The sequence below is a fragment of the Rana temporaria genome, chromosome 1 (assembly GCF_905171775.1).
Source record: "Rana temporaria chromosome 1, aRanTem1.1, whole genome shotgun sequence".
Classification (NCBI taxonomy): domain Eukaryota; kingdom Metazoa; phylum Chordata; class Amphibia; order Anura; family Ranidae; genus Rana; species Rana temporaria.
Window position 1 is genome coordinate 271,085,306 of NC_053489.1, and position 26,221 is coordinate 271,111,526.

The 26,221-nt window shown below is 46.7% G+C and overlaps 1 protein-coding gene across 2 annotated transcripts in view; it reads left to right on the forward strand.

Annotated features, from left to right (window-relative positions):
- The first annotated feature begins 16,207 nt into the window (after nt 1-16,207).
- Nucleotides 16,208-26,221, forward strand: part of GOLM1 (golgi membrane protein 1) — a 115,814-nt gene continuing 105,800 nt past the window's right edge. The window contains exon 1 of one of the 2 annotated variants that reach the window (XM_040355512.1): nt 16,208-16,452. The gene's annotated coding sequence lies outside the window, so the exon portion shown is untranslated. The remainder of the gene's footprint in view (nt 16,453-26,221) is intronic. The other variant, XM_040355510.1, reaches the window with a different exon arrangement.

Below are 26,221 nucleotides of genomic sequence, written 5' to 3' on the forward strand. Positions count from 1 at the left end.
CAATGTGATGTAAACAGAAGATCGGTAATCAGCTTCTGTTTTTTTTCCTCAGGCTGACAGGGGAAAAAAACATATCACCAGCTTCTGACAGAGGGACATCGGTCCCAAACAGGGAGAGGCACTGCTGCTATGTTCCCATCAGTGCCACCTACAGGTGCATATCAGCGCCACCTACCAGGGCCACCTATCAGTGCCCATCAGTGCTGCCAACCAGTGCCCATAAGTGCCTCATCATCAGTGCCACTTATCACTGCTGCCTAGCAGTGTCACCTATCAGTGCCCATCAGTGCCAATTATCAATGCCCTTCAGTGCCACTCATCAGTGCCGCCCATCAGTGCCACCTCTCAGTGCCAATCAGTTCCACCTATCTGTGCCCATCAGTGCAGCCTATCAGTGCCCATCAGTCCTGCCTTGTCAGCGCACAGCAATGAAGGAAAACCTGTTTTGAAAATGTTATATCAAAATATGAAACTGTTTGTTTTTGTTTCTTCAAAATTTTGACTGTTAGTTTTTTTTAGCAAAAAATAAAAAAGCTAGCAGTGAATAAATCCCACCAAAAGAAAGCTCTATTTGTTTGAAAAAAAAATGAAATTTCATAAGGGTACAGTGTAGCATGACAATTGGTAACTACTGAGCATGAACTGCATCATTGTAGATACCACATACAATCCTATCACATATCAGTTCATCTATTAGTGCACATTTATTAGCCAGCAGTCTCAGTGTGGCTACATAGGATTGTATTCCTTCATCAGGTTTCTGAGCTATCATATTAAATACATGTCTGTCTATTATCATATTACATTGTGGTACACATATCTCATCAAATTTCTTGATTAATTCATCAGGATCCTCTTTATCCTCATTGTCTTTAAAATTAAATGATTCATTTTCATCTAGTGCAGGGGTCTCCAAACTGTGGGCCGAGGGCCGGATGTGGCTCTTTGCTAGCCTTCATCCGGCCCTTGCTATTGCTCTCAATGATATGAGGCACTATTCCTCCCAGTGACACCAAGGCCCCATACACACGAGAGGATTTATCCGCGGATACGGTCCAGCGGACCGTATCCGCGGATAAATCCTCTCGAGGATTTGCGCGGATTTCCATGCGATGGAGTGTACTCACCATCGAATCGAAATCCGCGCCGAAATCCTCTGGCGATGACGTGTCGCGCCGTCGCCGCGATTATGACCCGGCGTCGTGCGCGATGCTGTCATATAAGGAATTCCACGCATGCGTCGAATCATTACGACTCATGCGGGGGATCCCTTCGGACGGATGGATCCGGTGAGTCTGTACAGACCAGCGGATCCATCCGTTGGGATGGATTCCAGCGCATAGATTTGATAGCATGTCATCAAATATTTATCCGCTGGAAATCCATCCCAGGGGATAAATATCCGCGGAAACAGATCCGCTGGAGTGTACACACCATAGGATCTATCCGCTGAAACCCATTCGCTGGGATTTTTCAGCGGATGGATTCTATCGTGTGTATGGGGCCCAACAGTGGGGCACTATTTCTTACACTAATACCAATGATTGAGCACTATTCCTCCTCCTACTGACCACCAACACTGAGGGATTTCTCCCACTTTCTCCTCAAAGATGTCTAGTTTATCCTACAAATTTGCAGGGTACATCAGTTAGCCAAGGGTGATCAGTCCTTTGCTTGCAGAACTGAACAGCTAACAGGCCTAAAACAATTTGCATTAACAATACAATAAACTTTAACACATATACCAGCCAAACACGCTATTAACCAGGTCTGCACGTCTGCTCACTGATGTAATATTTCACAGAACTTTCAGGACCACTCAAGCAGGGCTTCAGAATTCACAAATCAGCACGAATCTTGTCCACAGTAGTGGAATGCTTTTAATTCTGGGTCTCGTAGAGAACTTCTCAGCTTATAGGAACTCAAGACAAAAATACATTAGGGTTTGGATTCTGTGTAGAATTTCTTTGCACACACCTGCATCTGGGGTGCCAAATAAAATAAATATTTGGGGGGTTTTTGCATTCCCCCTATTTATTATAAATATGTATTAACTTGTCTATTCCTATAATTAGCTAGTCTATTAAAGCTCTGATAAAGTTAATGGTGATGGTTCAATAACAAGGTTAGCTATAAAAATAAACACACTGCTTAACCACTTAACCACTTAAGGACCGCCTCCTGCACATTTAGGTCGGCAGAATGGCACGGCTGGGCACATGCACGTACAGGTACGTCCTGTGCTAGTACCCAGCCGTGGGTCGCGGGCGCGCGTCCGCGGCTCGCGCCCGCGACCCGGTCCGAAGCTCTGTGACCGGGACTGCGGGACCTGTGGACCCGATCGCCGCTGGAGTCCCGCGATCGGTCCCCGAAGCTGAAGAACGGGGAGAGCTGTGTGTAAACACAGGTTCCCCGTTCTTCACTGTGGCGGCGGCATCGATCATGTGATCCCTTTTATAGGGATACACAATCGATGACGTCACACCTACAGCCACACCCCCCCTACAGTTGTAAACACACATAAGGTCACACATAACCCTATCAGCGCCCCCTAGTGGTTAACTCCCAAACTGCAATTGTCATTTTCACAGTAAACAATGCATTTTTATAGCATTTTTTGCGGTGAAAATGACAATGGTCCCAAAAATGTGTCAAAATTGTCCGATGTGTCCGCCATAATGTCGCAGTCACGAAAAAAATCGCTGATCGCCGCCATTAGTAGTAAAAAACAAAAATTTATAAAAATGCCATAAAACTATCCCCTATTTTGTAAACGCTATAAATTTTGCGCAAACCATTTGCTAAACGCTTATTGCGCTTTTTTTTACCAAAAATATGTAGAAGAATACGTATCAGCCTAAACTGAGGGAAATTTTTTTTATATGTTTTTGGGGGTGTTTATTATAGCAAAAGGTAAAAAATATAGATTTTTTTTCAAAATTGTGGCTCTATTTTTGTTTTTAGCGCAAAAAATAAAAACCGCAGAGGTGATCAAATACCACCAAAAGAAAGCTCTATTTGTGGGAAAAAAAGGACGCCAATTTTGTTTGGGAGCCACATCGCACGACCGCGCAATTGTCAGTTAAAGCGGCGCACTGCCGAATCACAAAAACTGGCCAGGTCCTTTACCTGCATAATGGTCCGGGTCTTAAGTGGTTAAATAAACAAGGGTCTTATTTATTTCTCAAGAAAGTAGGAATGCTAACATAAAAACTCTACCGCCAGTAAGATTCTTTACATGCATATATAACACCAACAGTTGCCAATAAAAAGATATATAAACAAAAAATATTGGTACATAAATGTAGTGTGCATACAGGTGTGTATTGAGGGGGCGGAGTCAGACTCCGCCCCCTCAACTGCCGGGTGAGGCACCTGCTGCCGCCGTCTTGGGGCCGCACACCTGTAGCCATGGTCAAGCTCAGTGGTGAGTAAGGGGACCCACAACCCCTCCTACCCTGTGCCTTTACAACCAATACTGTGCCATTTTGCCAAACATATATGTATATTTTTTCATCCTAGGTACAGTGTTACACACCCCTGAAGAGCGAGCTGGATCTTGCGAAACTAGTCGGGTAGTATGATGCCCGTGTACTCTGACCGATACTACATTTATGTACCAATATTTTTTGTTAATGTATCTTTTTATTGGCAACTGTTGGTGTTATCTATGCATGTAAAGAATTGTACTTGAATAAATGATATACTGTAATAACTATTGTCATTCTTACTTTCGGTAACGGTACCCACTTCATTTAAAGTCCCGGGGCGAATCATTTTGTTTGATTAGGATGTTAAGAGGCATATTTTGAGATCAACGTTTAGAAGCAGGAAAAAAAAACCTTCTCATTCGCGTTTCTAATTAGAGCTCACTGGCAGAAAAAAATATAAATTCTTCTAAACTCATCTAGACTTTGTACAAAAAATGCTCTATATGAGCGTTTTTTACTCCAAAGAGAACAGACGTTTTTTTAAGCCCAGTGTGCATGGAGCCTTATGCCCCATACACACGATCGGATTTTCCGATGGCCTAAAATCTGACGTAAAACAATACGACGAGCCGAGAAAAATTAATTTCAATGCTTCCGAGCATGCGTTGACTTGATTCGGAGTTGCACACAGACGATAGGAATTTCCTATCGATTTTTCTTCCATCAAAAAAATAAAACATGTTCTATTTCTAAAACCGATGGAAAAAAGTCTGATGGGGCCCCCACACGATCGGAATTTCCAATGAAAAAGGTCCATCTGACTTTTTTCATCGGAAATTCCGATCGTGTGTATGTGGCATTACTCCTTCCCTGGCTTAAAAACGTACACAAATTCAATTCCTAGCTAGTCTGTCAGTCCCTCTTCAATTGTTGGCAGGTATAGTGCCATTTATGGGATGCCACTCCTGTGGTGATGTAGTGGTGGGAGACTGTGCCCTTTTATTATCACCGGTGGGTGGGACCTGGCAGTTTGGGTATGGAAAGAGGTTACCCCTGGCCAACACCATGTAGGTGTGTGGCCTGTTAACAAAAGAGTGCGAAAAAGTACCCTCCTTCAGGGCTGGATTGTAATGAGGACTCACAGGGGAGAAGATGGAAGGGCTTTAGCTAACAGGGGAAAAGAAAACAAAGGCACACCAGCCTAGTGTATTAACGTTAATTTTTTTTATAGAATTAAAATATATATACAGGGCCTACTCACAAGTGTAGTAAAAAGAATCGCAGTAAAGCTTAATCGACATAAGCTACAATAAGAAGACCTCGAACCACACTCCGATTAGTCATGGAGAAAGTGAAGAGCGTGATCATCCCAGAAGTGTCACAGTATACCTCCGCAAAGACACAGACGCGCTGTAAGTGGAGCGCAAGCAGATCCATCTGCGCTCCACGTTGTCAGGCACCAGGGACCCGCGTCATCGCTAAAGCGGCCCGCCCGCATGTCACTCTCGTGACCAGTGGGTGGAGCCGAGACAGCTGGACAAGCACGGCCCCAAATCGCCGCAAGGCCAGTGGCACCGTTGTTGGTATCATCCCTATGGGCAATTGACTCTTGGATTATCCTCTTGTGCGCAGGAGAATTTGTTTTCTGTGTTTTAAAGGGCTTTAGCTAACCCTGACCTTCATTTAGCAGGTCTTAGTGTATGTTAGGCCTTCACGCCGTGGGTCTGGAGACACACTTTGTGTGAGAAACCACTCCTGGAGGACTCACTAGAGATGGCTAGGAATTGGCTGGACTCTGATATTCTGTGTTATGGCACTGGACTGGTCTGCAATAAGACTGTACAAGAAGGAAGATGTGATACTGTGTGCCAATATCATTTCACAGTAAAGCATTGAAAAGCATTTTGAGTGGACATTTTTTATTGTGGGTAACGGGCCTCAGTCGGGAATATGTGAGGAGGTGGGCCTCATGCAAGGAGTGTGAGTGACACAATATTGTGGAGTTTTTCCCAAAAGATACATGAATATTATTATTATTATTCAGGATTTATATAGCGCTGGCAGTTTAAAATAATGGAGAAAAAGTGGGGCAGAACTTGGGACTGCTTGGTGGGAATCACTGTCAAATTCAGGTCACTTACACACTACAAAAAATCTGATATTACAGTAGAAAGAAATATAATGCAGCCATTTCTTTAATTCTGAGCACTGGTCAGGGCAATAGACCCCATTTGTTTACATCTTTCCTAGGCAGTGTGTCAGTGGGGTTGATTTACTAAAGGCAAATCCACTCTACATGGCAAGTGCAAGATCACTGCTCACATTCCTGCTGTGGTCTTTAAACAGTTTGGCCCGGATTCACAAAGCACTTGCGCCGATGTATCTCAAGATACGCCGACGTAAGTACAAATGTGCGCCGTCGTATCTATGCGCCGACCCACATACTAAGATACGCCTGAAAATAGGCTTCCTACGACCAACCTAACTTGCATACGCCATCATATCGTATGCGCATATTTACGCTGGGCGCATTTGCCGCTCCCATTTATTTTCTATGCACATATGCAAATGAGGGAGATACGCCGATTCACGAACGTACTTGCGCCCGGCGCATAATATACGTGGTTTGCGTAAGTCGTACGTCCGGCGTAAAGTTATACCCCATATATGAGGCGCAACCCATGCAAAGGTATGGACCAGGGAACACAAACCGTCGTATCTTTTGTCGTTTACGTTGTACGTGAATATGACTAGGCGTAGGTTACGTTCATGTCGTAGGCAGTGATCCGTCGTATCTTAGGGAGTAGTTCCGACGTGATTCTGACCATGCGCACTGGATGCGTCCACGGGACGGCGCATGCGCCGTTCGTTATTCGTATCTTTATGGCGCTCGGCCCATCATTTGCATGGGGTCACGCCTCATTTGCATGGCTCACGCCCACTTCCACTTCCGACGACTTACGCCTAAGAAACCGAGCGCAGATTTGGTGGCAAGTGCTTTGTGAATCCAGTGCTTGCCTCTCTGCGCTGCGTCGGCGTAGCATAAAGAAGATATGCTACGGCGGCATATATATGCGCCGATGTATGTGAATCCGGGCCAATGCGTATATTTCATAAAATGAAGTCCCATATTTGGCACCACACTGCAGCAAGGAAAACCACTGCTACGTTTCATGAATGAATTGTTACATTAACTGCAATGCAATATAAAAGGTCTTATTTAACAAACAATTAAAGCTGAAGTTTAGTGTGTTTTTTTTGTTTGTTTTTTAAACACTTGGGATGAGACGTATCATTGAATGCCTCATTAGCAAAGCCTTCCTTGCTAGGAACCAACAGAGCACTTTGTGCCCATTCAATCCAACACAAGACATGGCTTTGCTAATGAGGCAAATATAGCCGCATGAATACAAAGGAGTTTTAAAGGGACCGTACCCCCCATTATCTGGAGTTTTGTGGATTACAGCAGAAGTTGCTAGTGGGCGGGGGGCTTCATTGTGTCCAAATCAAGGAACTAGGAGACCCTGGTGGCCTTATATACATATAATCTTATATTTCATATCTGAGGTGAGAGTGCTGGGAGCACAGTGGTGGCACATTTTATAGGCGCACATTAGAAAATTGAGTACTGTCACAATTGCACTAATACGGCTACAATCACGTCAGATAGGAGCACATTGTGTGATTTACCTACTGACGTGGGACTTCAACACTGCATTTGTGTATGTTTACGATTTGATCCTTGTGGAGATTGTTATTCCTTTTATTCTTTACTGTGTATTAATAGTATTTATGCACTTTACACAGATTGTTGCGTCATTTGGTAATCAGAAGGGCAGCACTACCCTTTGAGCCTTTATACATTTTAGTTGTGGGAACACAAATGGTGTTAGCAGCAGCTGGAATAAGTAGTCACTTTTATTCACACTTTATTGGTAGCACAGACCGCCAGGTTTTATGGATGGTTTTACCTTAACCACCTGCCTATAGGGCACTTACACCCCCCTTCTGCCCAAACCATTTTTCAGCTTTCAGTGCTGTTGCACTTTGAATGACAATTGCACGGTCATGCAACACTGTACCCAAACACATTTTTTATAATTTTCTTCACACAAATAGAGTTTTATTTTGGTGGCATTTAATCACTGCTGGGTTTTTTATTTTTTACAAAAAAAGACCAAACATTTTGGGGAAAAAAAGGTTTTTACTTAGTTTCTGTCAGGAATTTTTCGCTTTCACTGATGTGCGCTGATGAGGTGGCACTGATAGGCTGAACTGGTGGGCATTAATAAGGTGGCACTTAGGCCTCGTACACACCAGCGGACATGTCCGATGAAAACGGTCCGCGGACCGTTTTTTCATCGGACATGTCCGCTCGGAGATTTCGGTCTGATGGCTGTACACACCATCAAACCGAAATCCGCACGGACAGAGAACGCGGTGACGTAGACGACACTGACGTTCTCTCTCGCGCAAGTTCAATGCTTCCACGCATGCGTCGAATCAATTTGACGAATGCGCGGGATTTCGGTCCGCTGGTTAGACGTACTAACCAGCGGACATGTCCGCCGGACAGCTTTCCAGCGGACTTGTTTCTTAGCATGCTAAGAAACATTTGTCCGCTGGAAATCTGCCCGCTAGCCTGTACACACGATCAGATCTGTCCGGGCGTGTGTACGAGGCCTTATGGGCATTGATTAGGGGGCACTGATGAGGAGGCACTAATATGCCGCATTGATGGGCACTGATATGTGGCACTGATGGGCACTGTTTGGTGGCACTGATAAGCACTAATAGGAGGCACTGATGGGCATTGATGGGTGGCACTGATGGGCGACACTGATGGGCCTTGATCGACAGCAGTGATGGGCATTGATGGGCAGCACTGATAGGCGGCACTGACAGCCAGCACTGACTGACATCGCTAATGGGCACTGAGTGGTGGTAGTGGTGGGCACTGATTGTAGGCACTGATGGACAATGTTTGGTGACACTATGACATAGGTTCTTAACCACCTGATCACCTGTGTCCAATAACAGCTGATCGCAGTGTAAATAGGAATAATTGGTTATCGGTAGTGATGTCCCGATATCGATACTAGTATCGGTACCGATACCGAGCATTTCCCGAGTACTTGTACTCGGGGGAAATGCTCCGATGCTTCACCCGATACCTGGGCAGTCAGGTATCGGGTGGTGGGGGGAGTTACAAGTCTTCTCCCCCCGTGCTGTCTTGTCCCCCCGTGCTGTCTTCTCCCCCTCCGTGCCGCTCTCCCCCCGTGCTGTCTTTTCCCCCTGTGCTGTCTTATCCCCCTCCGTGCCGCTCTCCCCCGTGCTGTCTTCTCCCCCTGTGCTGTCTCCCCCCCCCTGTGCTGCTCTCCCCCCGTGCTGTCTTCTCCCCCTCTGTCCTGCTTTCCCCCTCTGTCCTGCTCTCCCCCCGTGCTGTCTTCTCCCCCTCCGTGCCACTCTCCCCCCATGCTGTCTTCTCCCCCTCAGTGCCGCTCTCCCCCCATGCTGTCTTCTCCCCCTCCGTGCCGCACTCCCCCCGTGCTGTCTTCTCACCATCCGTGCTGCACTCCCCCCGTGCTGTCTTCTCACCATCCGTGCCGCTCTCCCCCGTGCTGTCTTGTCCCCCCGTGCTGTCTTGTCTCCCTCCGTGCTGTCTTGTCCCCCCGTGCTGTCTTGTCCCCCCGTGCTGTCATGTCCCCCCGTGATGTCTTGTCCCCCCGTGATGTCTTGTCCCCCTCCGTGCCGCTCTCCCCTCGTGCCGTCTTCTCCCCCCTCCGTGCCGCTCTCTCCCCTCAATTTGTCAGGATGGAGAGTGGAGGTAGGAGCCGCCAAACATGGCTCCTACCTTTTCCGTGATCACTGACTCTGTCCATTCACATAACTGAGCATCGTAACCGTGTTTACGATGCTTCAGTTTATGAATGGGGAGAAGCTTCTCTCCATTCATTTCAGCTGAGGCTGCAGAGAAAGGGACTGGGAAATCTGTGTCCTTAGTCCCTTTCTCTGTCTTAAAGGGGAGATGTCAGAGGTCAATTGCAATAAATAATTTAAAAAATAAAATGTAAATAATAAAAAAAAAAAAAAAAAAAAAACACTGACAATCACTGACAAATCACTGTAAAAAAAATTGTGAAAAATAAATATTGTGTAAAAAAAAAAAAAACGCCACTGTCACATGACATTAAAAAAAAGTATCGGTATTCGGTATCGGCGAGCACTTGAAAAAAAAGTATCGTTACTTGTACTCGGTCTCAAAAAAGTGGTATCGGGCAATCCTAGTTATCGGCATTCCTCTACTTGCGCTGACAGGGTGTGAATAGAGGAAAGCCAATAAGTGGCTCTCCTGACAGGGGGAGGGGGGAATCTGCACTGATAATCAGGGCATTGATTATCAGTGAAGTCCCGCAGTGATGCCATTCAGTGCCCACCAGCAGTGCCATTCAGTGCCCATCAGTGCTGCCTTTCAGTGTCCATCAGTGATGCCTGTCAGTGCCTCCTCATCAGTGAGTTTTAGTTTTTTTCAACATTTTTGAATTTTGAAAAAAAAATTACGTGCTTCAGAACAAGCACAGTGATCAGTAGTGCGGTGTGTCACTCGGACACACCGCATCTCTGATCAGGCTAAAGAGCCAGAGGACTCGTACACACGACCAGACATGTCCGCTGAAACTGGTCCGCCGAATTGAAGTTGTTGAGCGGGGGTGGCGGGTGTATGGGCCGAATTGAAGTTGTGCCCGTAAAGACTGCCCATCAGTGCCCATCAATGCTGCATATCAGTGCCACCTATCAGTGCTGCCTATTAATGGCTCCTTATCAGTGCCGGCTATCAGTGCTCGTCTGTGCAGCTTCATCAGTGCACATCAGTGAAAGAGATAAATTACTTATTTACAAAAATTTGGAACAGAAACTAGAAAATGTTTTAGTTTTTTTCAACATTTTTGAATTTTGAAAAAACAATGACGTGCTTCAGAACAAGCACAGTGATCAGTAGTGCGGTGTGTCACTCGGACACACCGCATCTCTGATCAGGCTAAAGAGCCAGAGGCCTCGTACACACGACCGGACATGTCCGCTGAAACTGGTCCGCCGAATTGAAGTTGTTGGGATGCCACTCACCTCGCTTCTACACCTCATCTACACATCGCCCTGGCTTCTCCTCCGTTCGCAATAACGTTGTTGACGAAGGGGGTGTGACACACACTGACCTGCTGCTATGCTGCCGAGTCTGTCCAGTCTGTCCAGTCCATGCTGCAGTGTACCATCTCCGCCTGTCATCATCCCCATGGCTCCACAATCCTTCACTCTTCAAAGCCAGAGACCTTGCCTGTAGCTGCATTAGGCCACCGGGTGGCGGACCGCGGAAGCCGGAGAAGTGGAAAAGGTGGGTGGAGCCAGGGTAACACTGACACGGCCTCGTTTTGGAAGTCTCTGTGTGTGAGTGTGTGACGTCACTGGTTGTTAGATGCCAAGCGGGGCGGCCATAGCAACCAGTGATCAGTTAGGGTGGCTGCAACTCTGGTATGTGTCAGGGAACCACAGCCCAAATGCGGAACACTGCCGCACCTCGCGGGAGAACTTAGGGGGAACTTAGGGTATCTGGTGACCAGATGTCACTCACTTGTTCTGGCACTGGGCTGCGGGAATTTAGCTATGATCGCGGGACATACTTCAAATCGTGGGAAATTCCCGCAGAATCCGGGAAGGTTGGGATGTATGTAAAATCAGGTGCAACATTTTTGGTCTTTTTCCATTTGTTCAGAAAAAAAAAAAAAAAACTCAGCTGAAAATTGGCCTGGGCAGGAAAGGGGTGAAAGTGTCCAGTATTTAAGTGCTTAACCACTTGCCGTCGCCGCACCGTCATAATACGTCCACAAGGTGGCTCTCCTAGGCGAGATCACGTATTATGACGTCCTACCTTTTAGCCGCCACTAGGGGCGTACGCGCGCCGCCGGAGGCGCGCGCGCGCGCCCCCCGCTCGCCCCCGACTCCCGTGCGTGTGCCCGGCGGGCGCGATCGCCGCCGGGCACACGCGATCGCTCGGTACAGAGCGGGGAACGGGAGCTGTGTGTGTAAACACACAGCTCTCGTTCCTGTCAGCAGGGGAAATGCTTTTCTTCGGTTCATACACTGTATGAACCGAGGATCAGTGTTTCCCCTAGTGAGGCCACCCCCCCCCCCACAGTAAGAACACACCCAGGCATACTTAACCCCTTCCCCGCCCCCTAGTGTTAACCCCTTCACTGCCAGTGGCATTTTTATAGTAATCAAATGCATTTTTATAGCACTGATCGCTATAAAAATGCCAATGGTCCCAAAAATGTGTCAAAAATGTCCAAAGTGTCCGCCATAATGTCGCAATACCGAAAAAAAAATAGCTGATCGCCGCCATTACTAGTAAAAAAAATATTAATAAAAATGCCATAAAAATACCCCCTATTTTGTAAACGCTATAACTTTTGCGCAAACCAATCAATAAACGCTTATTGCGATTTTTTTTTACGAAAAATATGTAGAAGAATACGTATCGGCCTAAACTGAGGAAAAAAAATGTTTTTTTATATATTTTTGGGGGATATTTATTACAGCAAAAAGTAAAAAATATTCATTTTTTTCAAAATTGTCGTTCTATTTTTGTTTATAGCGCAAAAAATAAAAAACGCAGAGGTGATCAAATACCACCAAAAGAAAGCTCTATTTGTGGGAAAAAAAGGACGCCAATTTTGTTTGGGAGCCACGTCGCACGACCGCGCAATTGTCTGTTAAAGCGACGCAGTCCCGAATCGCAAAAAGTACTCTGGTCTTTGGGCAGCAATATGGTCCGGGGGGTAAGTGGTTAATGGAGGCCCTTACAGTACAGACCTGACAGGGCTTCTTACCGCCCTCCACCCACTTGTTGGTCATACATGTTATGCCGCCTAGCTTCTCCAACAAAAGCCATTTGAGAAGTAGCCTTTTGTTGAGCTGGGCGGTGCTGACGAGGCCACTACTCATGGCTTGAATTTTGGATGTTTCCCACGGTAACTTGGGGAAGTTCCAGGCTTGTAAGGCCAGTTTTTGTTTTACATGGATATGAACACATGAATGTGTTTACGGTTATCTTCAGCAAGAAGTCACTTAACAGGTTTAAGCAAATGCAAATAGGTAAAGTGTGTCATGATTAGATCAGGCATTTACACTTTAAAAAAAAAACAGATCAAGGTTGCTCTTAAAGAGGTGTTCCATCTGGGGGGAAAAAAACGTAAAAGTCAGCAGCTACATATACTATAGCTGCACACTTTTAATACATGGACACTTACCTGCCCAGGGAGCCCGTGATGTCGGCACCCCTGATGATTTTCGTATCGGCTGGCGGGTGCTGCCGCAGCCATCTTCGCTAAGGGAAACGGGCAGTAAAGCCTTTCAACTCCACAGCCGGTTCCCTACTGCACATGCACAAAGTGCTTTCTACCTGGCGGCTGAGGAAGAAGGAGGGGGCCGAACTTCCGAGGGACGACGCCGCCTCCCGGAAATGGGGAAGGGTACCTGTTTAAAAGGTGCCAAATGTGTCACCAGAAGGGGGGGAGGAAGCAGATAAGCGGAGGTTCCACTTTTGTGCCTGAACTCCACTTTAAGAATGCTGGTCGTAGCCCAAAATAGCGTGATTGCGGTTCTTTAGCTACCACTGGTGTATGTTACTAATCTTATTATGTACCGGTATGTTTCTATTGTGTATTGTTCAGTCTTATATCTGTATGGTTTATAACCTTAAAAATTCAAGGGGTTGTAAAGGTAAATGTTTTTTCAGCTTAATGCATCCTATGCATTAAGGTGAAAAAACATTCCGACGGTACCGGCCCCCCCTAAACCCCCGTTTTACTTACCTCACCCCTCGAAAGTCCCACGCACGTCCACGTGATCCTCTTTGGTTCCCAGCCTGGCCGTTGATTGGCTAGGCTGGACGGATTGATAGCAGCGCAGCCATTGGCTGGCGCTGCTGTCAATCACAGCGGATGACGCGGCGCGCCGGGGGGCGGGGCCGAGTGATACAGTCGCCGGCTACGCCCGCCGCTGTATCACGGGAGCGCGCTCGCAAAAGCTTTCCACCATGCGAGCTCACTCGCATGAAGGTGGAAAGCTTTTGCGAGGAGGAGCCGAGACAGCCGCCGAGGGACCCCAGAAGACAGGGTTAGGGGACACTCTGTGCAAAACGAGCTGCACAGTGGAGGTAAGTATAACATGTATGTTATTTAAAAAAAAAAAAAAATGTTTGTCTTTAGTGTTCCTTTCAGTAATTTTTTTTCATCTTTCCATCTATTAAATCTTCTGCCCTTGTTGTTTTAAAGTGGAGGTCCACACAAAAAGTGAACCTACGCTTTTCGGAACCCTCCCCCCCTCTGGAGTCACATTTGGCACCTTTCAGAGGGAGGGGGTGCAGATACCTGTGTATTACAGGTATTTGCACCCACTTCCGGGAATAGACTCCCGCGGGAGTCACGCCCCTTTGCGTCACCCCCCGCTGTCTTCTGGGAAACACACAGGTCCCAGGAGATAGCGGGGACCAGTGAGGGCGCACCACGCGGCTCGTGCATGCGCAGTAGAGAACCGGGCAGTGAAGCCGCAATGCTTCACTTCCTGATTACCTCACCGAGGATGGCGGCGGGGGCAGCCGAGAGACGAGCGATTGCTCGGCCCTGGCTGCCGACATCGCGGGCGTGCTGGACAGGCAAGTATCCATTTATTAAAAGTCAGGAGCTGCAGTATTTGTAGCTGCTGGCTTTTAAAAAAATAAAAAAATTTGGGTGGACCTCCGCTTTAACTTTGGATAGTAAATCTTTTTTTTTCTGCCAGTAAATACCTTATACAGCCCACTTCCTGTTTCTTGTCTAGGCTTAGGACTAGGGTCCTAAGGGTTTTCTTGTCGGAAATTTTGATCGTCTGTATGCAATTCCGACGCGAAAATAAAACATGCATGCTCGGAATCAATTTGACGTATGCTCGGAATCATTGAATTTCATTTTTCTTGGCTCGTTGTAGTGTTGTATGTCACTGCGTTCTTGATGGTCGGAATTTTTTTTTTTAACATTCGATTGATGCTCATTTTGTCTAGGGGAATCGGGTAGTTTTTTTAAAATCGAAGCAGTACTTACCGTTTTAGAGATAGATCTTCTCCGCCGCTTCCGGGTATGGGCTGCGGGACTGGGCGTTCCTATTTGATTGACAGGCTTCCGACGGTCGCGTACATCGCGTCACGAGTAGCCGAAAGAAGCCGAACGTCGGTGCGGCTCTATACGGCGCCAGCGCACCGAAGTTCGGGTACTTTCGGAAAATCGTGACGTGATGTATGCGACCGTCGGAAGCCTGTCAATCAAATAGGAACGCCCAGTCCCGCAGCCCATACCCGGAAGCGGCAGAGAAGATGCATCTCTAAAACGGTAAGTACTGCTTCGATTTTAAAAAACTACCTGATTCCCCTTCACAAAACGAGCCTCAATCTAATGTTAAAAATTAAGTTTTTGGGTGAACCTCCACTTTAAGGTAGATATTAAGGTAAAATATTTTTGTTATTTTTGATATAATAGGGGCAAATTATTTAGTCACATCACCCCCTGCCGCCATCCCCCTCTGCCATGCCACAATCTCCCCCTGCCTCAAATCACCCTCTGCCTCCATCGTCCCCTGCCTCCACCCCCCTCTGCGGTGCCACCAACAGCCCCTGTCTCCATCCCCCACCCTCTGCGGTGCCACCATCCCCCTCTGCGGTGCCACCAACACCCCCTGCCACTAACACCCCCTGCCTCCAACCCCCTCTGCGGTGCCACCAACACCCCCTGCCACTAACACCCCCTGCCTCCAATCTCCCCCTGCCTCCATCCCCCTCTGCGGTGCCATTGCAGCCACCATCACCCCCTGCCTCCAATCTCCATGCACATTACCACGCCGAACCGATCTCGGCTATTTTTACTGGCACATTCCCGCAACCACGGACATTTACGAACAGGGGAAAAAAGTGCCCGTTTTTACGAACTGTCAGTAAAAATACGGACGGTTGGCAACACTGATCGTATGTATGCTTCAAAACTGTCCGGTTGGATCCCGGACAGGTGGCAACCCTGCTTAGGACATCATGCACAGCTCTCTCTCTCTTTTGAGAGTTTGCCAGGAAGAGATGGGGAATGAGTCATAAGAGGGCCAATGAGAGCTGGAGGTGTGGAGCTGGAGCTTCAGCCGCCCACAGTTAAACTTGCTGCAGCCAGAAATAGAGGAGAGAGAATTCTGCAGCATATTTGGCCAGTACAGAATCACAGTATATATAAAATAATATGCAATGTGGTTGAAGGGAAGCTTCAGAATGGCAAAGCTCTTTTTATTACAAATGATGTGAGCAGACTGCAGTTCCTCTTTAATAGAAAATGATTGGAAAAGAAAAATCAGATAAGGTAAATACTCTAGAAGGGAGTCACCTTTTGTATAACCTGATGTGACAAGTGATACAAATAAATGAAGAATGCAGTAAAGCCAGCTGCCACGTAGCCAGTGTCGGCATAGCAGGATGTGTAAACCCAGGCTGCAGATAGAGAACAATAGGCTCCCAAGCCATTGTCCGCATGCCCTCATTAACATAAGCAACGTGGTCGCCAGAAGGCGCTCAGTGAGCGATCTGTGATTGGATAAAGGGAGACGGCTTGACCCCCCGGACTGACTGAGGCTCGTGATCCTTTAACAACGTCTGCATGTGACAGCTCAGCCAGCCGTCCCCGCCCCTTTCTCTCGCTACGCACGTGACTTCCTCTTCCTCTCCTCCCTCCACTGTTGGGTCGCCGGTTAACTGTTGGTTGCCTGGCAACGCATTTAAAGTGAGAAGCTCCGTGGAGTAGTCCTGAAGGTACAATTCAACACGGGAGGGGTGTGGACCTGGAGGTAGTGTACAGGAGAGGTGACACACGTACACAGCGCTTTGGGGACAGCTTCCAGACGGAGTGTGGACACCGTGCACCAGAGCTGGCTGCTGAGGGAGCCGGCCTGCCTGCCCGGGGTGAGTCGTCCTTGTAATAATACAATGTGTGTGTGGAGGCTGCTAATGCCACCCTCTTCTACCTCAGGACAAGGGCAGTGACAGGACTGCTATGTTACTCAATGCAACTTCTGTTCTCCCACTTCTTCCTATTCTCTTTCGCACACACTGGGTGTTCTGAGACCTGGCTGGACCCCATAAAGGGGGTAGAGGAAAACTCCAGAAGGAAGGCATTTAAATTGACACAGCATGGCACGTCACAGTCTTGGGGACAATTCACACCACGGACAGGCAATGCTGTGAATAGGACACATTGAAAATGATTGTTTTTTTAGATGTCGTTCCGCTAAACCTATATGTTATACTATGCAAAAACGCAGATCAATGCACTGGTGTGAATTTGCCCTTTTATTCTTTGTATTTTTTTTTTGTTCAGTGTATGCAATCCCTGTCTGATTAATAATTTATAGTATATGGTCAAACTGTAAAATCCTATATTCAGGAGCGGTGCTACCATTCGGCATCTGCCTAGGGCACCCTGCTGCGTAAGGCGCCCAGCCACTGGTGTTCCTACTCTCGTCTCTCTGCAGTCTCAGCATCAGCAGGCAGCCATTGCTCCATTCGCACAGCAATGGCGATGGACTGTGTCTGTCTGTGTCCCGAATGGGCGCTGGTGAGGCTGCATTTGATGGCCACTTCATTAAAAAGGTGGGGTATACATGGGCAGGGGGAAAGGGGGTGGAGCCAAGGTGGGGTGGCAAAATTAGGTTTCGCTTAGGGCAGGGGTGTCAAACTCAATTTCATCGTGGGCCATATCAGCATTATGATTGTCCTCCAAAAGGGCCGGTTCAATCTGTAAGATTAGATGTCAGCGCATCCCCATCCCTTGTTAAGAGCCATCCCACCATCAGAAGTTGAGTCCCCCACTTTCCCTTACATCCCAGTTCATCCCCTTTGCCTAATGTACCGCGATTTGCCGCGACAAATTGCAGCGTTTTGTCCCGCGATTTGCCGCTTCAAAACGTGTCGTTTTTAGCCTACAATACGCCGGAGGGGTGATTGAAACATTGTCGGCTATGCCGAACACCGCCTGAAAAAAAGGGTCCGGGACCTGTTTTGAGCTTCAGGCGTTCGGCGTGGAGATGTGAACCATCTCCATAGCCGACAATGTTAAATCGCCCCTCCAGCGTATTGCAGGCTGCAATAGCGTCGGGCGTAAAAACGCCTAGGTGTGAATGGAGCCTTAAGCTGCTGCTGGAAAGAAGCTGGATGCATTGCTTAAAAGCAAAGAGTAAGGCCTTGTACACACGAGAGGATTTCCGCTGGAGACGGTCCGCCCGACCGTTTCCAGCGGATAAATCCTCTGGCGGATTTTGATCTGATGGCTGTACACACCATCAGATCAAAATCCCCGCGGAATACATCCGCGGTGACGTGGCCGCGACGATGACGTGCGCGACCCTGGAAGGTAAATACTTCCACGCATGTGTCAAATCATTACGACGCATGCAAGGGATGGGATCGGACGGACTTATCCGGTGAGTCTATACAGACGACCGGATAAGTCCGGCGGACAGGATTCCAGCGGATAGATTTCTTAGCATGCTAAGAAATTTTTATCCGCTGAAAATCCGTCGGCTGGATTTTTATCCGCCTGAAAATGTCCGCTAGGCCGTACACACGACCGGATCTATCTGCTGGAACTGATTCACGGATCAATCCCAGCGGATCGATCCGGTCGTGTGTACAGGGCCTTAGGGTCTTGAGGAGGGCGAGGGCCACATGAAATGGCCTGGAGGGCTGGATTCGGCCCGCAGACCTTGTGTTGGACACCTGTGGCCTAGGGTGTCAAAAATCCTTGCACCAGCCCTGCCTATTTTCACATTTCAAATTTTTATTTAGATCCGTCTCCTAGTAACCACTTGCCGACTTTATAACTTGTACTTGCCGGAAAGGTGGCATTGCTGCGCCAGATCTCTTACCTACTATGTGATCTGACACCTCCTAAGGGGCGCGCATGACTGTACACAGCGGGAGCTGATCTGCAGGTGCCGATTGTCCAGCACAGAGGCAGAATGGCGGTCTGCCTCTGTAAAACAAGCCAGATCACTGTTCTGATAGGAAGGATGGCACGTATCCTGTGTTCCTGCAAAGCATGTACTAGGATCTATGTCTTCCCCCTAGTAAAAGCACCTCCCACAGTACACTAACACACTGGCTAGGAACACAGTTAAAGTGATTGTAAACCCTTACAAACCACATTTTTGCTACAGGTAAGGCTTACCTGTAGCTAGCCTGGATATCTCGTAAACTTGCACGGTTTAGAAGCTATCCCCCTGTATCTGCATGTGCCGAAGTCATCGGCACATGCGCACTGAAGCAATGGCACGTTGTGCCGTTGCTTCAGTAAGACTGTGCCGTTACCGGCGGCTCCCGCGCGCATGCGGCTCGAGAAGGAAGAGGGGCGAGAAGATGCAGCCTGCACAGGGGACAGCGCTGGAATAGTTTGCAGGTAAGTGTCACATAGTGGGCTAGCATGCCCATGCTTTGCAGGGTTTTCAGTGGGCAAAAGAGGAAGTAAAACCCATCAAATGTCCGCCGCAATATCGCAGTTCCACTAAAAGTCGCTGATCATCGCCATTACTAGTAAAAAAAATAATAATAATATCCCACAGTTTGTAGACGTTATAACTTTTGTGCAAACAGGGGGTTACATTTTTCCAGAGGTCAAGTGGTTAACTTAAACAATCTTAAAAATTGAAGTGTGTGTTTTTTTTTTTTATTTTTTTTTAAATAAACCCATCATGCTTGCCTGCTCTGCGTAATCGTTTTGCACAGAGCAGCCCCAATCCTCATTTCAGGTCCCCTGCCAATGCTCCAGGCTCCTCCCTCTTACCGAGTGCCCTTGCTATGTCCATTCGCACACAGTGCACAGGTTAGCTCAGCCACTGCTCTTTCCTCATTGGCTCACTGGCTGTGATTGACGGTAGTCTGTCTCAGCCAATGACTAGGAAGAGACCGGGAGAGCCGCTGTTCTCCTGTACATCACTGGATTGAGATGGGCAAGTATTGGGTAAGTATTCAGGCGGCTCCTGCTGCTGCACACAGGTTTTTCCCCTTCGTGCATAGAATGAATGAAGGCAAGTTAAAAAAAAACTTGAGACTTTTCAACCACTATTTGTAAAATTGTTGTGTGAAGATCTCATACATTTTGTTCCTTGCATTCTGTACCACATATTCGTGATGGCCTGTGAGTAGGCACTGCCGTGTCCCACATGTCACAGAGCCTGCCTTCTGAATAGTGAGGAACTTGGGTGTGTTTGGAATCAGATCCAAACCCACAAGGAAACTGTTTTCTTTATGGCCCTATTATTTGCAGTTGGGATGTACCCACAGCTGAACATTTACGATATGTATGTATGTCTTTGGCCTGTATATGTGACAGCTTCTTGATGGGTTTGGATTATACTCCAAGAGTGACCAAGCTCATCACTACTTCTGAACTACAGAGATACTGAGAGGAGGAGTTCCTGAAGGCGGAATCGGTACAAGAATCACAGCCTGCAGGCTGCAAGGTACCATGGGATATGTAGTCCTTAGAAATTGAACATAAACAGAATAAAAATAGAATGGCGGGGCTCATGGGCATATGACCGCTGTGATTGGCAGTCACAGCGCTCTCATGATTGGAAAGCGCCCGATTGCAAATGCGGGAGCTTTCAGTTAGCCACCGGTAACTGTGCCAGCAGTGTGCATGGTGCACGCTCTTGACACAGCTCTATTGGTGCTATTGCACGCAATTATATGGCCGCCCAGTGCCAAACAAACAAAAAAAACTTGCCTGCTATGTGCAATGGTTTTGCACAAAGCGGTCCCAATCCTCCTCTTGGGTCCCTCGCTGGTGCTCCTGGCTGCTTTCCCTGCTGAGTTCTCCCAGTGCAAGCTGCTTTCTCTATGGGCACTCGTGCATGCTCACTCCCGAGCCGCCTCTGTGAGTCCATAAGATAAACATAGCGCAACTTGGCCCCACCCCCGCCTACAGCAACTAGAGTCAATGGCTCCCGCTGCTATGTCTCAGCCAATAAAGAGGGAGAAACCTGGGAGAGCTGCTGCTCTCATACACATTGCTATATTGAGATTGGGCTCAAGTAAGTATATAGGGAGGGGGGCCGAGCGAGGGCTTTTTAACTTCATGCGTACAATGCATGACGGTAAAAATCCTTCAGCCTGTAGAACCAATTTGAGCTTGGTTTGTCGATCCCGCTGAGCAGGCAGATGACAGGTCAGTCTCTGCACACTGTGCTGGGACCAACCTGTCAGAGCGCCGCTATCCCCTATGGGGGATCGGATGATGACGGACCGTAGAATATTTTTTTTTTTTTTTTAGCAGAGACCCTAGAGAATAAAATGATGGTTGTTGCAATAATGCATGTTACACTGTATTTGCGCAGCGGTTTTTCAAATGCAATTTTTGTGGACAATAATAAAAAAAAACATAACGTTCGCCCAATTTTTTTTCCGTATAATGTGAAAGGTGTTACGCCACAAGAATCGCGATCTTTATTCTAAACAAAAAAAATTGTGATTCTCATTTTTCCCACAATCGTGCAGCTCTAGCTTGCGTTGGATCTTATTGTAAGATGCTAATGCAGGAGCAAACAGGAACAAGGGGGACTTTACTTGCAAGAAGATAACACTGGACGCCATGATTTTGTTTTCTTCTTCCATACAGAAACAAGTGTTGGAGATTTTACATTTCATTTAGGATGGGTAGGGTGAAGTTTCTCTTAAAACTGTTTGCAAATTCAAACATTGCCATCCTATTTTGTTTCTTTTGATCTGTTAAATGTATTATTGGAAGTGATCTGTTATATAAATTCAGTATGTGCATGTCATGGACCTTGCAGTGCTAAGTCCGAAATGAAATGAGAGAGTGGGTAACCGCTCAAAGAGAACCAGGTAATCTGATTCCTGTGGTCCGAGCCAAGGGTGCAGGCAGTGCAATCAAGCTATGAAGAAGCACTAAGGCATAGTGCGAAACGTCAGCTTTTCTTTTGTTGTGCTGTTTTTTGCTGTGGCATGTATTTTGTGATTTTTAATTAAAGGAGGAGTTTTTTTGGAGTGCGGCTGTCCCAGCTTTTTTCCTTCATCCTGACCTTACAGTGCTGGAGTGTTTCTACTTGAAATCCTAATTCATGTATTTCAGAAGATGGGACATTACTGACAGTTCATTGCAGGAGATACTGGACACATTACAAGTGGTTTAGTTGTCCTGACTAGGTCAATAGACAATGACCCTTCAATGCTTAGCTCAGGCTATTGAAATGCTAAGTGGAGCCGGCTTGTGAAATACCTTTTTATTGTGTTCTGCAGGTTAATAGCGGTTGTCAGAGATGGGACGTCTCTAGGAGATAATTACCTCCACTAAAACACTAGAATGTGTGTTTGAAGATGTATGTGTTTACGCTAAAAGACTTTGTATTGTTCTAAAGGTCAGAAGTCTCCTGTCAGGAGTATTGAATTAGCATGCTATTATCTAAAGGAATGTAACTTATCAGAGGTAGTAATTAAGTTCTGCTAAATAGACCGGGCTATTGTGTACATTGATTACCCCCTGGGGCTTCTGTCTCAATACACATAATAGTCTTTCTATCCAAGCTATTGGACCAATCCCTGTTGACTATTTCAAGTCCTCATTTGCACGATTAAGGAGGACCTGAGTGAGGACTGCATATACTTTACAATTGACCAATAGGAAAGCGGTTGTTGGGGGTGGGATGTCCCAAATTCTGTATAAAAGTGTGCTGTGTACTTGAAAATAGAGAGTCCTGTTTGAACTTACATACAGCCTGCCTGGTGTTTGTTCTTAATGGGTCTGAACGGCACATAGCTGTAGTTCGGATCCCAGAACCTTGGATGACTGGACCATCAGACGTTGCAATCTGCAAGATGACTCAATAGTAGCAGAGGAGTGTCGGGAGTGCAGAACCGGGCGAGCAAAGGGGTCTCGTCACATTGGTTGGCAGCGGTGGGATTTGCTCTCCAGTTACTGGGACAACTCCAAACCACCACCATGAATGACCAGCTATGCAGCCTGCAGGAGAACCATGCTAAAAGACTTGAGAGCCGTGGAGGGACCGGTGGGAAGAACAAGGCCACCCTGATCATTGCGCTAGCCGAGATGGATCAGAGGGATGGTGATGCAGGACCCCGGTCAGTTGAAGACTTGTTCCGGCAGCGAGTTCAACAGCGGTTGGCATTATATGGTGCTAACCCATCAGAGACCACCATACTGAATACCATTAGAAACACTCCAGCACTGCAAGGTCCATGACAGTGCAAAATATACTTGTTGACCCTTATCAGCTGATCACTTCCTGTGCTGTACTTTAATCAGTTAGTATTGTTCCCTGCTAACTCTGAGGACTTAGGCCAGCCATACACGATGCAAATTTTGTTCCTGTAACCACAGCATGTGTTGCCAGGCGAATCATTAATTGTCTTCTCATGGGTGGGGGAAGCCATCCCTGCCGGGAGAAGATGGTGAATATTGATAGTGGCTATAGTACCTGCTAGCAATAATCGCAAGGGAATCTGGCAGACTGGGCTGGTTAAACCCAAGTTGATTGATCAATCAACTTGGTACATTCAGCCTGCTCATTTACGGTTCAAATCTCAGCCGATTCAGCAGAGACTGGCCTTACAGAACATATTCCCCCTTAAAGTGATTGTAAAGGTATGGGGTGTTTGTGATTTAAAAAAAAAAATTCTATACTTGCCTCCTCTGTGCAAGGGATTTGCACAGAGCGGCCCCAATCCTCCTCTTCTGGGGTTCCCCAGCAGCGCTCCTGGCTCCTCCTCAGCATGGGGGGCACTCCTGAGTCCTGCTACTGCGTCTATTGACAGACAGCAGGACTCTCCCGTGTCACTGGATTTGATTGACAGGAGCCAATGCATTAGGGTGGAAAACCCCAAGACTTTACAACTCCTTTAAGTTATGGAGAAGATGATAGTGGGAGTTGTTTGTAGTCTTGTCCTAGGGTGACAACTGCTCCTGTTTGATAGATACAGTGCAGTGACTGAGCATTGCCACCCTAGGACAGCAGTTGTGTTACTGGCATGATCACCAGGTTAAAACTAGGGTAATTATTCCTAAATAAAATGTTTTGGCCAGTTTCTAATGAAAACTGGGCCCTGTCAGTACCCTCCTGCCCGACATAATTTAATCTAAAATTTTCAATCTGAGATCCTTTCTCAAGGAGGCAGGCAGAATATTGTCAGGTGAATCTAGTCGGATGTATTCACTGTTTGGATATTCTGACAGCTGTGGCTGCTGTCTCTCTGAATACAGTAGATTCCTCCATGCATGCGGTTTAGTGTCCATTGGGGAAATTTATAGAAATCTTAACATGTATGGCAGCTTAATGCAAGCGGTCACATCAAAGGATTGGTAAACTGTAGTGTGTGGTGTGTTTTTTTTATTTTTTTTCCTGCAATTGTGTAAGAGGGAGAGGGGAGCAGGTGAAAGGATGTAATGCCGATGGGTTGAGGTCCACTTTAAGAAATAAAATGGCTCTTAAGACTAAAATGTGCATTGAAGAGCGCATTATTTTAAAATGTTGGCTGCTATGTAGCACAGGGTCAGTGTACAAAGAATAATAAGCCCCTAAAAAGTGTAATCTGCATTGAGAGGGGAACATGGGCTTTGTTGACCTCATTCTCTGACTAATTGCCTGACTTTTTGGGTCACTGACTCAGGGCAGAAAGATTGACGGCATGGGCCAGTATGAGAGCCACGGAGCTAGCATTTTTAAAGAAGACCAGTAAAGTCCACATTTTTTTCTTTGACTTTTTAGTAACTTTTCAAGCCTCCAAGAATCTATTTCTGACCTATCGCAACATATAGTATTTGATCAAAATGCACCACTTGTGTTAGTCGGTGTAAACCCTAACCATGAATTTCCCATTAAACTGGTCCTTCTTAGGCCAACCATACATAGTTTGAATCGAATGTTGGTCAGTTCAGCAGGAAACGACTGAGATTCGAACCATTTAATGGGCAGGCTGAATGTACCAAGTTGATAATCGGTCTTCTGCCGGTGGGGATGGGGGACTCTGACAATTGTTGATTCCCCTGTCAGCACTGCCTGTGTTGGGGGGGGGGGGGATCATCCAACGGAAGGCCGACACTTCTGGGAGTGTCTTATTTCTTGGTGACCTGCATTTCTCACTAGTCACTTCTGCTGACGATTACATCAATTCTGTATCGTGTAGTAACGTGAAGGTCAGCTGGACGGACCAGTGATGGGGACCCAGGAGACCGACATTCCTAAAGTTTCTGTTTCTCATTGGGCTTCAGAAAAAGATTTCTACTCACTGGAGTTGTTTTTAACAGCATTGGCAGCATGTGATCAGGTTTTTACAGGGTATGCATTATGAGAAGGTTTAACATAAATGATGGTATTGCTGTGTACATTGACGCTTGCTGTTGAGACCCTAGCCATCTCATACTCATCCACCTTGGGTTGCCTCTCACAAAGCATTCCTGTCTTCTATTCTAGGTCTACCTTTGACCACCTCATTGGTTGCCGCCTTCTAAAAGCCCAACAATGCTGCAATCTCAGTGCTGCTGAAATCTGTCTTTGTCACCCTGTAATAGTTGTTTTTCAAAGTCTTTTGGGTCACACCTGTCCACTCTGTCAGTACAATGACTGTAAGCGTCTATTGGTATGACATAGCTAAACACTTGCTAGACCTGTTTTAGGACATTCTGTAACAGAACTGTACAAAGCACTTCAGCTTTTATACTTTAGTTCTTGTAACGCCTGCAGAACTTCTTTTCATATTTCACACAGCTAATGTTCACAATGGGACCACCACCCTAACCTAGAATTAAACATCTCCCACCCAGCTCTAACAATAGGTCATGTAAATTGGCACACATAACTTGTTTTACAATGCATAAATTACAAAGTTGCAGATAATTGATACCTTTGTTACTCCTCCTGCCCTAATGTCCTCTTTTAATTGCCCTTTAAAATATCTCATTGGATGTCCTACTATTTCTTCAGGGTTTATTTTTTATTTTTTATTCCATGTAAAAAAGCCATTTCCATACAGATGCATCTGCAGGCAGCATTAGTGGGAATGGTGGGGGAGGGGCTGGACAGGGAGGCATTTTAGAACGCTTATTTCCATGCTCTCCCAACTCTCCCCTTACTCCATTAGCCCAACATATACAGGTCAGGTGGTGGTCAGTCCATGAATTAGGAATAACAAAGTGTACCTGAAAGCAAGCTGCATGTGCCCATCGACACAAGCCTAAAGCCCTTCAACACAGACTCTAGGGCCCATTTCACACTACTGCGACTTCGCCACGATTTCAGGGTATGCTTGGGTAAACTTGTGTTATATGGACCTCAACTCGCATGAAAGTCAGACCAAAGTAGTACAGGGACTACGGTACTATGAAGTTGCACCGATATGAATGGTTATCATGGGGATTGAAGTGTGACAGGGGCCTGAGTACCAAGCTATTGGGCTGCATGCAATTTGTTTTCTTGGCTTCACTCGTGGCTTTTTTGGCTCCAATAGTTTAAAGCTGGCCATACGCTGCTCAAATGTCAGGCTGTTTATCCCAGACACTGGAAATTTCATTTTATGGGTGGACCTTTTGGGCCCCTCCTGGACTACAACCTTTGAATAAAAATGTGCAAGAGCCGGACGGGAAAACGGCAGCTGCATCCAGATGCAACTGCTGTTTGGGTATTTTAACAGGGCCACTGTTGCC